This window comes from Ascaphus truei, chromosome 2 (assembly GCF_040206685.1).
Source record: "Ascaphus truei isolate aAscTru1 chromosome 2, aAscTru1.hap1, whole genome shotgun sequence".
In the NCBI taxonomy this organism is placed as follows: domain Eukaryota; kingdom Metazoa; phylum Chordata; class Amphibia; order Anura; family Ascaphidae; genus Ascaphus; species Ascaphus truei.
Window position 1 is genome coordinate 287748607 of NC_134484.1, and position 12446 is coordinate 287761052.

Sequence of the window (12446 nt, forward strand, 5' to 3'; positions counted from 1 at the left end):
CTGGTTGGAGACAATCCGAACCACAAGTACCGGGTCCATGGTTCAGGGCGTATACTGGGGGGACGGTGACAACTCCCATTAACCCCTGACTATACCGGGGATACGCTTATCACAATGCCTTTCTAGTCTGTGCTGAAGCAGGGCATTCTGGCAGCCAAGTGGCTTGAACTTTATTAGTGAGCCTGGTTACCCCCTCTCGGAACCACAGACTTAGAAATCGCCAGCTCATATACAGTGCATAAAATATATTTATATATATACCCTTATACACCATTTTAATAAAAAATATCACAAAATTCTTCTAAGTCCCTCGGGAAGAGTGAAAGATGCGCACGTTCATTTTCAGAGCTCCTAGATCTTCCTATAAGAAGTTAGCCAAAAAGTAGCTTCGAAAAACGCTTAGGTTAAGTTTCAGAGTTGCTTCTAATGTACCGAAGCTGGACTTAGACATAATTTCACTCTCACAACATTATGGCTGGTTGGAGACAGTCCGAACCACAAATACCGGGTCCATGGTTCTGGGCATATACTGGGGGGACGGGGACGACTCCCATTAACCCCTGACTATACCGGGGATACGCGTATCACAATGCCTTACTGGTCTGTGCTGAAGCAGGGCATTCTGGCAGCCAAGTGGCTTGACCTTTATTAGTGAGCCTGGTTACCCCCTCTCGGAACCACAGACTTAGAAATCGCCAGCTTATATACAGTGCATAAAATATATTTATATATGTACCCTTATACACCATTTTAATAAAAAATATCACAAAATTCTTCTAAGTCCCTCGGGAACAGTGAAAGAAGCGCACGTTCATTTTCAGAGCTCCTAGACCTTCCTATAAGAAGTTAGCCAAAAAGTAGCTTCGAAAAACGCTTAGGTTAAGTTTCAGAGTTGCTTCTAATGTACCGAAGCTGGACTTAGACATAATTTCACTCTCACAACATTATGGCTTGTTGGAGACAGTCCGAACCACAAATACCGGGTCCATGGTTCTGGGCATATACTGGGGGGACGAGGACGACTCCCATTAACCCCTGACTATACCGGGGATACGCGTATCACAATGCCTTTCTGGTCTGTGCTGAAGCAGGGCATTCGGGCAGCCAAGTGGCTTGACCTTTATTAGTGAGCCTGGTTACCCCCTCTCGGAACCACAGACTTAGAAATCGCCAGCTCATATACAGTGCATAAAATATATTTATACAGTATATGTACCCTTATACACCATTTTAATAAAAAATATCACAAAATTCTTCTAAGTCCCTCGGGAAGAGTGAAAGATGCGCACGTTCATTTTCAGAGCTCCTAGACCTTCCTATAAGAAGTTAGCCAAAAAGTAGCTTCGAAAAACGCTTAGGTTAAGTTTCAGAGTTGCTTCTAATGTACCGAAGCTGGACTTAGACATAATTTCACTCTCACAACATTATGGCTGGTTGGAGACAGTCCGAACAACAAATACCGGGTCCATGGTTCTGGGCATATACTGGTGGGACGGGGACGACTCCCATTAACCCCTGACTATACCGGGGATACGCGTATCACAATGCCTTACTGGTCTGTGCTGAAGCAGGGCATTCTGGCAGCCAAGTGGCTTGACCTTTATTAGTGAGCCTGGTTACCCCCTCTCGGAACCACAGACTTAGAAATCGCCAGCTCATATACAGTGCATAAAATATATTTATATACAGTATATACCCTTATACACCATTTTAATAAAAAATATCACAAAATTATTCTAAGTCCCTCGGGAAGAGTGAAAGATGCGCACGTTCATTTTCAGAGCTCCTAGAACTTCCTATAAGAAGTTAGCCAAAAAGTAGCTTCTAAAAACGCTTAGGTTAAGTTTGAGAGTTGCTTCTAATGTACCAAAGCTGGACTTAGACATAATTTCACTCTCACAACATTATGGCTGGTTGGAGACAGTCCAAACCACAAGTACCGGGTCCATGGTTCTGGGCGTATACTGGGGGACGGGAACAAATACCATTAACCCCTGACTATACCGGGGATACTCTTATCACAATGCCTTTCTGGTCTGTGCTGAAGCAGGGCATTCTGGCAGCCAAGTGGCTTGACCTTTATTAGTGAGCCTGGTTACCCCCTCTCGGAACCACAGACTTAGAAATCGCCAGCTCATATACAGTGCATAAAATATATTTATATATATACCCTTATACACCATTTTAATAAAAAATATCACAAAATTCTTCTAAGTCCCTCGGGAAGAGTGAAAGATGCACACGTTCATTTTCAGAGCTCCTAGAACTTCCTATAAGAAGTTAGCCAAAAAGTAGCTTCGAAAAACGCTTAGGTTAAGTTTGAGAGTTGCTTCTAATGTACCAAAGCTGGACTTAGACATGATTTCACTCTCAGAACATTATGACTGGTTGGAGACAGTCCGAACCACAAGTACCGGGTCCATGGTTCAGGGCATATACTGGGGGGACGAGGACGAGTCCCATTAACCCCTGACTATACCGGGGATACGCGTATCACAATGCCTTTCTGGTCTGTGCTGAAGCAGGGCATTCGGGCAGCCAAGTGGCTTGACCTTTATTAGTGAGCCTGGTTACCCCCTCTCGGAACCACAGACTTAGAAATCGCCAGCTCATATACAGTGCATAAAATATATTTATACAGTATATGTACCCTTATACACCATTTTAATAAAAAATATCACAAAATTCTTCTAAGTCCCTCGGGAAGAGTGAAAGACGCGCACGTGCATTTTCAGAGCTCCTAGAACTTCCTATAAGATGTTAGCCAAAAAGTAGCTTCGAAAAACGCTTAGGTTAAGTTTGAGAGTTGCTTCTAATGTACCAAAGCTGGACTTAGACATAATTTCACTCTCACAACATTATGGCTGGTTGGAGACAGTCCAAACCACAAGTACCGGGTCCATGGTTCTGGGCGTATACTGGGGGACGGGAACAAATACCATTAACCCCTGACTATACCGGGGATACTCTTATCACAATGCCTTTCTGGTCTGTGCTGAAGCAGGGCATTCTGGCAGCCAAGTGGCTTGACCTTTATTAGTGAGCCTGGTTACCCCCTCTCGGAACCACAGACTTAGAAATCGCCAGCTCATATACAGTGCATAAAATATATTTATATATATACCCTTATACACCATTTTAATAAAAAATATCACAAAATTCTTCTAAGTCCCTCGGGAAGAGTGAAAGATGCGCACGTTCATTTTCAGAGCTCCTAGAACTTCCTATAAGAAGTTAGCCAAAAAGTAGCTTCGAAAAACGCTTAGGTTAAGTTTGAGAGTTGCTTCTAATGTACCAAAGCTGGACTTAGACATGATTTCACTCTCAGAACATTATGACTGGTTGGAGACAGTCCGAACCACAAGTACCGGGTCCATGGTTCAGGGCATATACTGGGGGGACGAGGACGAGTCCCATTAACCCCTGACTATACCGGGGATACGCGTATCACAATGACTTTCTGGTCTGTGCTGAAGCAGGGCATTCGGGCAGCCAAGTGGCTTGACCTTTATTAGTGAGCCTGGTTACCCCCTCTCGGAACCACAGACTTAGAAATCGCCAGCTCATATACAGTGCATAAAATATATTTATACAGTATATGTACCCTTATACACCATTTTAATAAAAAATATCACAAAATTCTTCTAAGTCCCTCGGGAACAGTGAAAGAAGCGCACGTTCATTTTCAGAGCTCCTAGACCTTCCTATAAGAAGTTAGCCAAAAAGTAGCTTCGAAAAACGCTTAGGTTACGTTTCAGAGTTGCTTCTAATGTACCGAAGCTGGACTTAGACATAATTTCACTCTCACAACATTATGGCTGGTTGGAGACAGTCCGAACCACAAATACCGGGTCCATGGTTCTGGGCATATACTGGGGGGACGAGGACGACTCCCATTAACCCCTGACTATACCGGGGATACGCGTATCACAATGCCTTTCTGGTCTGTGCTGAAGCAGGGCATTCGGGCAGCCAAGTGGCTTGACCTTTATTAGTGAGCCTGGTTACCCCCTCTCGGAACCACAGACTTAGAAATCGCCAGCTCATATACAGTGCATAAAATATATTTATACAGTATATGTACCCTTATACACCATTTTAATAAAAAATATCACAAAATTCTTCTAAGTCCCTCGGGAAGAGTGAAAGATGCGCACGTTAATTTTCAAAGCTCCTAGAACTTCCTATAAGAAGTTAGCCAAAAAGTAGCTTCTAAAAACGCTTAGGTTAAGTTTGAGAGTTGCTTCTAATGTACCAAAGCTGGACTTAGACATAATTTCACTCTCAAGAAATTATGACTGGTTGGAGACAATCCGAACCACAAGTACCGGGTCCATGGTTCAGGGCGTATACTGGGGGGACGGTGACAACTACCATTAACCCCTGACTATACCGGGGATACGCTTATCACAATGCATTTCTAGTCTGTGCTGAAGCAGGGCATTCTGGCAGCCAAGTGGCTTGACCTTTATTAGTGAGCCTGGTTACCCCCTCTCGGAACCACAGACTTAGAAATCGCCAGCTCATATACAGTGCATAAAATATATTTATATATATACCCTTATACACCATTTTAATAAAAAATATCACAAAATTATTCTAAGTCCCTCGGGAAGAGTGAAAGATGCGCACGTTCATTTTCAGAGCTCCTAGACCTTCCTATAAGAAGTTAGCCAAAAAGTAGCTTCTAAAAACGCTTAGGTTAAGTTTGAGAGTTGCTTCTAATGTACCAAACCTGGACTTAGACATAATTTCACTCTCAAGAAATTATGACTGGTTGGAGACAGTCCGAACCACAAGTACCGGGTCCATGGTTCTGGGCGTATACTGGGGGGACGGGAACGACTCCCATTAACCCCTGACTATACCGGGGATACGCTTATCACAATGCCTTTCTGGTCTGTGCTGAAGCAGGGCATTCTGGCAGCCAAGTGGCTTGACCTTTATTAGTGAGCCTGGTTACCCCCTCTCGGAACCACAGACTTAGAAATCGCCAGCTCATATACAGTGCATAAAATATATTTATATATATACCCTTATACACCATTTTAATAAAAAATATCACAAAATTATTCTAAGTCCCTCGGGAAGAGTGAAAGATGCGCACGTTCATTTTCAGAGCTCCTAGACCTTCCTATAAGAAGTTAGCCAAAAAGTAGCTTCTAAAAACGCTTAGGTTAAGTTTGAGAGTTGCTTCTAATGTACCAAAGCTGGACTTAGACATGATTTCACTCTCAGAACATTATGACTGGTTGGAGACAGTCCGAACCACAAGTACCGGGTCCATGGTTCAGGGCATATACTGGGGGGACGAGGACGACTCCCATTAACCCCTGACTATACCGGGGATACGCGTATCACAATGCCTTTCTGGTCTGTGCTGAAGCAGGGCATTCGGGCAGCCAAGTGGCTTGACCTTTATTAGTGAGCCTGGTTACCCCCTCTCGGAACCACAGACTTAGAAATCGCCAGCTCATATACAGTGCATAAAATATATTTATACAGTATATGTACCCTTATACACCATTTTAATAAAAAATATCACAAAATTCTTCTAAGTCCCTCGGGAACAGTGAAAGAAGCGCACGTTCATTTTCAGAGCTCCTAGACCTTCCTATAAGAAGTTAGCCAAAAAGTAGCTTCGAAAAACGCTTAGGTTACGTTTCAGAGTTGCTTCTAATGTACCGAAGCTGGACTTAGACATAATTTCACTCTCACAACATTATGGCTGGTTGGAGACAGTCCGAACCACAAATACCGGGTCCATGGTTCTGGGCATATACTGGGGGGACGAGGACGACTCCCATTAACCCCTGACTATACCGGGGATACGCATATCACAATGCCTTTCTGGTCTGTGCTGAAGCAGGGCATTCGGGCAGCCAAGTGGCTTGACCTTTATTAGTGAGCCTGGTTACCCCCTCTCGGAACCACAGACTTAGAAATCGCCAGCTCATATACAGTGCATAAAATATATTTATACAGTATATGTACCCTTATACACCATTTTAATAAAAAATATCACAAAATTCTTCTAAGTCCCTCGGGAAGAGTGAAAGATGCGCACGTTAATTTTCAAAGCTCCTAGAACTTCCTATAAGAAGTTAGCCAAAAAGTAGCTTCTAAAAACGCTTAGGTTAAGTTTGAGAGTTGCTTCTAATGTACCAAAGCTGGACTTAGACATAATTTCACTCTCAAGAAATTATGACTGGTTGGAGACAATCCGAACCACAAGTACCGGGTCCATGGTTCAGGGCGTATACTGGGGGGACGGTGACAACTACCATTAACCCCTGACTATACCGGGGATACGCTTATCACAATGCATTTCTAGTCTGTGCTGAAGCAGGGCATTCTGGCAGCCAAGTGGCTTGACCTTTATTAGTGAGCCTGGTTACCCCCTCTCGGAACCACAGACTTAGAAATCGCCAGCTCATATACAGTGCATAAAATATATTTATATATATACCCTTATACACCATTTTAATAAAAAATATCACAAAATTCTTCTAAGTCCCTCGGGAAGAGTGAAAGACGCGCACGTGCATTTTCAGAGCTCCTAGAACTTCCTATAAGATGTTAGCCAAAAAGTAGCTTCGAAAAACGCTTAGGTTAAGTTTGAGAGTTGCTTCTAATGTACCAAAGCTGGACTTAGACATAATTTCACTCTCACAACATTATGGCTGGTTGGAGACAGTCCAAACCACAAGTACCGGGTCCATGGTTCTGGGCGTATACTGGGGGACGGGAACAAATCCCATTAACCCCTGACTATACCGGGGATACTCTTATCACAATGCCTTTCTGGTCTGTGCTGAAGCAGGGCATTCTGGCAGCCAAGTGGCTTGACCTTTATTAGTGAGCCTGGTTACCCCCTCTCGGAACCACAGACTTAGAAATCGCCAGCTCATATACAGTGCATAAAATATATTTATATATATACCCTTATACACCATTTTAATAAAAAATATCACAAAATTCTTCTAAGTCCCTCGGGAAGAGTGAAAGATGCGCACGTTCATTTTCAGAGCTCCTAGAACTTCCTATAAGAAGTTAGCCAAAAAGTAGCTTCGAAAAACGCTTAGGTTAAGTTTGAGAGTTGCTTCTAATGTACCAAACCTGGACTTAGACATAATTTCACTCTCAAGAAATTATGACTGGTTGGAGACAGTCCGAACCACAAGTACCGGGTCCATGGTTCTGGGCGTATACTGGGGGGACGGGAACGACTCCCATTAATCCCTGACTATACCGGGGATACGCTTATCACAATGCCTTTCTGGTCTGTGCTGAAGCAGGGCATTCTGGCAGCCAAGTGGCTTGACCTTTATTAGTGAGCCTGGTTACCCCCTCTCGGAACCACAGACTTAGAAATCGCCAGCTCATATACAGTGCATAAAATATATTTATATATATACCCTTATACACCATTTTAATAAAAAATATCACAAAATTATTCTAAGTCCCTCGGGAAGAGTGAAAGACGCGCACGTTCATTTTCAGAGCTCCTAGACCTTCCTATAAGAAGTTAGCCAAAAAGTAGCTTCTAAAAACGCTTAGGTTAAGTTTGAGAGTTGCTTCTAATGTACCAAAGCTGGACTTAGACATGATTTCACTCTCAGAACATTATGACTGGTTGGAGACAGTCCGAACCACAAGTACCGGGTCCATGGTTCTGGGCATATACTGGGGGGACGAGGACGACTCCCATTAACCCCTGACTATACCGGGGATACGCGTATCACAATGCCTTTCTGGTCTGTGCTGAAGCAGGGCATTCGGGCAGCCAAGTGGCTTGACCTTTATTAGTGAGCCTGGTTACCCCCTCTCGGAACCACAGACTTAGAAATCGCCAGCTCATATACAGTGCATAAAATATATTTATACAGTATATGTACCCTTATACACCATTTTAATAAAAAATATCACAAAATTCTTCTAAGTCCCTCGGGAACAGTGAAAGAAGCGCACGTTCATTTTCAGAGCTCCTAGACCTTCCTATAAGAAGTTAGCCAAAAAGTAGCTTCGAAAAACGCTTAGGTTACGTTTCAGAGTTGCTTCTAATGTACCGAAGCTGGACTTAGACATAATTTCACTCTCACAACATTATGGCTGGTTGGAGACAGTCCGAACCACAAATACCGGGTCCATGGTTCTGGGCATATACTGGGGGGACGAGGACGACTCCCATTAACCCCTGACTATACCGGGGATACGCGTATCACAATGCCTTTCTGGTCTGTGCTGAAGCAGGGCATTCGGGCAGCCAAGTGGCTTGACCTTTATTAGTGAGCCTGGTTACCCCCTCTCGGAACCACAGACTTAGAAATCGCCAGCTCATATACAGTGCATAAAATATATTTATATATATACACTGGCGACACACTTTATTCGAGCTCGGCTAGTCCCACGAATTCGGGAATACCCGGGTGTATTGAGGTTTGTGACTGTTTTCTGCCCGAGTGCATTGTGTTATTTTTCAGCCAGGGATTGAAGCATTTTATTCCCGCTGGCTGCAATACTGCACAGTATATATATATATATACTGCATTACAATTCATGAATTTATGCCATCTGGTAGACACGCGAAGCATTGCAGCCTATTAAATCCTAATCATTATCATTTAACAGATCAGCCGCCCATCAGCCAGGCATGAACCCAGGCTGGGAAGGCAAACACAACGGGGCTTGTCAGAGGTGAGGAGCGGCGCATTCCAGGTATCTGCCAGGTACATACTGGGTATTTGCTCGAATAAAGTGTGTCGGTGCAGTACCCTTATACACCATTTTAATAAAAAATATCACAAAATTCTTCTAAGTCCCTCGGGAAGAGTGAAAGATGCGCACGTTCATTTTCAGAGCTCCTAGATCTTCCTATAAGAAGTTAGCCAAAAAGTAGCTTCGAAAAACGCTTAGGTTAAGTTTCAGAGTTGCTTCTAATGTACCGAAGCTGGACTTAGACATAATTTCACTCTCACAACATTATGGCTGGTTGGAGACAGTCCGAACCACAAATACCGGGTCCATGGTTCTGGGCATATACTGGGGGGACGGGGACGACTCCCATTAACCCCTGACTATACCGGGGATACGCGTATCACAATGCCTTACTGGTCTGTGCTGAAGCAGGGCATTCTGGCAGCCAAGTGGCGTGACCTTTATTAGTGAGCCTGGTTACCCCCTCTCGGAACCACAGACTTAGAAATCGCCAGCTCATATACAGTGCATAAAATATATTTATATATGTACCCTTATACACCATTTTAATAAAAAATATCACAAAATTCTTCTAAGTCCCTCGGGAACAGTGAAAGAAGCGCACGTTCATTTTCAGAGCTCCTAGACCTTCCTATAAGAAGTTAGCCAAAAAGTAGCTTCGAAAAACGCTTAGGTTAAGTTTCAGAGTTGCTTCTAATGTACCGAAGCTGGACTTAGACATAATTTCACTCTCACAACATTATGGCTGGTTGGAGACAGTCCGAACCACAAATACCGGGTCCATGGTTCTGGGCATATACTGGTGGGACGGGGACGACTCCCATTAACCCCTGACTATACCGGGGATACGCGTATCACAATGCCTTACTGGTCTGTGCTGAAGCAGGGCATTCTGGCAGCCAAGTGGCTTGACCTTTATTAGTGAGCCTGGTTACCCCCTCTCGGAACCACAGACTTAGAAATCGCCAGCTCATATACAGTGCATAAAATATATTTATATATATACCCTTATACACCATTTTAATAAAAAATATCACAAAATTATTCTAAGTCCCTCGGGAAGAGTGAAAGATGCGCACGTTCATTTTCAGAGCTCCTAGAACTTCCTATAAGAAGTTAGCCAAAAAGTAGCTTCTAAAAACGCTTAGGTTAAGTTTGAGAGTTGCTTCTAATGTACCAAAGCTGGACTTAGACATAATTTCACTCTCAAGAAATTATGACTGGTTGGAGACATTCCGAACCACAAGTACCGGGTCCATGGTTCAGGGCGTATACTGGGGGGACGGTGACGACTCCCATTAACCCCTGACTATACCGGGGATACGCTTATCACAATGCCTTTCTGGTCTCTGATGAAGCAGGGCATTCTGGCAGCCAAGTGGCTTGACCTTTATTAGTGAGCCTGGTTACCCCCTCTCGGAACCACAGACTTAGAAATCGCCAGCTCATATACAGTGCATAAAATATATTTATATATATACCCTTAAACACCATTTTAATAAAAAATATCACAAAATTCTTCTAAGTCCCTCGGGAAGAGTGAAAGACGCGCACGTGCATTTTCAGAGCTCCTAGAACTTCCTATAAGATGTTAGCCAAAAAGTAGCTTCGAAAAACGCTTAGGTTAAGTTTGAGAGTTGCTTCTAATGTACCAAAGCTGGACTTAGACATAATTTCACTCTCACAACATTATGGCTGGTTGGAGACAGTCCAAACCACAAGTACCGGGTCCATGGTTCAGGGCGTATACTGGGGGACGGGAACAAATCCCATTAACCCCTGACTATACCGGGGATACTCTTATCACAATGCCTTTCTGGTCTGTGCTGAAGCAGGGCATTCTGGCAGCCAAGTGGCTTGACCTTTATTAGTGAGCCTGGTTACCCCCTCTCGGAACCACAGACTTAGAAATCGCCAGCTCATATACAGTGCATAAAATATATTTATATATATACCCTTATACACCATTTTAATAAAAAATATCACAAAATTCTTCTAAGTCCCTCGGGAAGAGTGAAAGATGCGCACGTTCATTTTCAGAGCTCCTAGAACTTCCTATAAGAAGTTAGCCAAAAAGTAGCTTCGAAAAACGCTTAGGTTAAGTTTGAGAGTTGCTTCTAATGTACCAAACCTGGACTTAGACATAATTTCACTCTCAAGAAATTATGACTGGTTGGAGACAGTCCGAACCACAAGTACCGGGTCCATGGTTCTGGGCGTATACTGGGGGGACGGGAACGACTCCCATTAACCCCTGACTATACCGGGGATACGCTTATCACAATGCCTTTCTGGTCTGTGCTGAAGCAGGGCATTCTGGCAGCCAAGTGGCTTGACCTTTATTAGTGAGCCTGGTTACCCCCTCTCGGAACCACAGACTTAGAAATCGCCAGCTCATATACAGTGCATAAAATATATTTATATATATACCCTTATACACCATTTTAATAAAAAATATCACAAAATTATTCTAAGTCCCTCGGGAAGAGTGAAAGATGCGCACGTTCATTTTCAGAGCTCCTAGACCTTCCTATAAGAAGTTAGCCAAAAAGTAGCTTCTAAAAACGCTTAGGTTAAGTTTGAGAGTTGCTTCTAATGTACCAAAGCTGGACTTAGACATGATTTCACTCTCAGAACATTATGACTGGTTGGAGACAGTCCGAACCACAAGTACCGGGTCCATGGTTCTGGGCATATACTGGGGGGACGAGGACGACTCCCATTAACCCCTGACTATACCGGGGATACGCGTATCACAATGCCTTTCTGGTCTGTGCTGAAGCAGGGCATTCGGGCAGCCAAGTGGCTTGACCTTTATTAGTGAGCCTGGTTACCCCCTCTCGGAACCACAGACTTAGAAATCGCCAGCTCATATACAGTGCATAAAATATATTTATACAGTATATGTACCCTTATACACCATTTTAATAAAAAATATCACAAAATTCTTCTAAGTCCCTCGGGAACAGTGAAAGAAGCGCACGTTCATTTTCAGAGCTCCTAGACCTTCCTATAAGAAGTTAGCCAAAAAGTAGCTTCGAAAAACGCTTAGGTTACGTTTCAGAGTTGCTTCTAATGTACCGAAGCTGGACTTAGACATAATTTCACTCTCACAACATTATGGCTGGTTGGAGACAGTCCGAACCACAAATACCGGGTCCATGGTTCTGGGCATATACTGGGGGGACGAGGACGACTCCCATTAACCCCTGACTATACCGGGGATACGCGTATCACAATGCCTTTCTGGTCTGTGCTGAAGCAGGGCATTCGGGCAGCCAAGTGGCTTGACCTTTATTAGTGAGCCTGGTTACCCCCTCTCGGAACCACAGACTTAGAAATCGTCAGCTCATATACAGTGCTTAAAATATATTTATACAGTATATGTACCCTTATACACCATTTTAATAAAAAATATCACAAAATTCTTCTAAGTCCCTCGGGAAGAGTGAAAGATGCGCACGTTAATTTTCAAAGCTCCTAGAACTTCCTATAAGAAGTTAGCCAAAAAGTAGCTTCTAAAAACGCTTAGGTTAAGTTTGAGAGTTGCTTCTAATGTACCAAAGCTGGACTTAGACATAATTTCACTCTCACAACATTATGGCTGGTTGGAGACAGTCCGAACCACAAATACCGGGTCCATGGTTCTGGGCATATACTGGGGGGACGGGGACGACTCCCATTAACCCCTGACTATACCGGGTATACGCTTATCACAATGCCTTTCT